This window comes from Lepus europaeus, chromosome 2 (genome assembly GCF_033115175.1).
Source record: "Lepus europaeus isolate LE1 chromosome 2, mLepTim1.pri, whole genome shotgun sequence".
NCBI classification, from domain to species: Eukaryota; Metazoa; Chordata; class Mammalia; order Lagomorpha; family Leporidae; genus Lepus; species Lepus europaeus.
Window position 1 is genome coordinate 119,426,114 of NC_084828.1, and position 334 is coordinate 119,426,447.

The following is a 334-nucleotide window of genomic DNA, read 5'->3' on the forward strand; positions in this document are numbered from 1 at the left end:
TCTCTACCCCTCTTTCTGTCACTCTGCCTTCAAATTAAATAAATCTCTTTTTTAAAAAAAAGATTAGGGAGAGGGAGCGGGAAAGGGGAGGGTTGCGGGTGGGAGGGAAGTTATGGGGGGGGGGAAGCCACTGTAATCCATAAGCTGTACTCTGGAAATTTATATTCATTAAATAAAAGTTAAAAAAAAATTTTAAAAATTAAAAAAAAAGATTAAATAAAGTTAGTGAAAACTATATTTTTCAGGGAAAAAAAAGCACTTAAATATAACAATTGCATGAGATACCCTCTCATGTAAATTTGACACTAATGTACCCACTTCAAGGACACAGAAA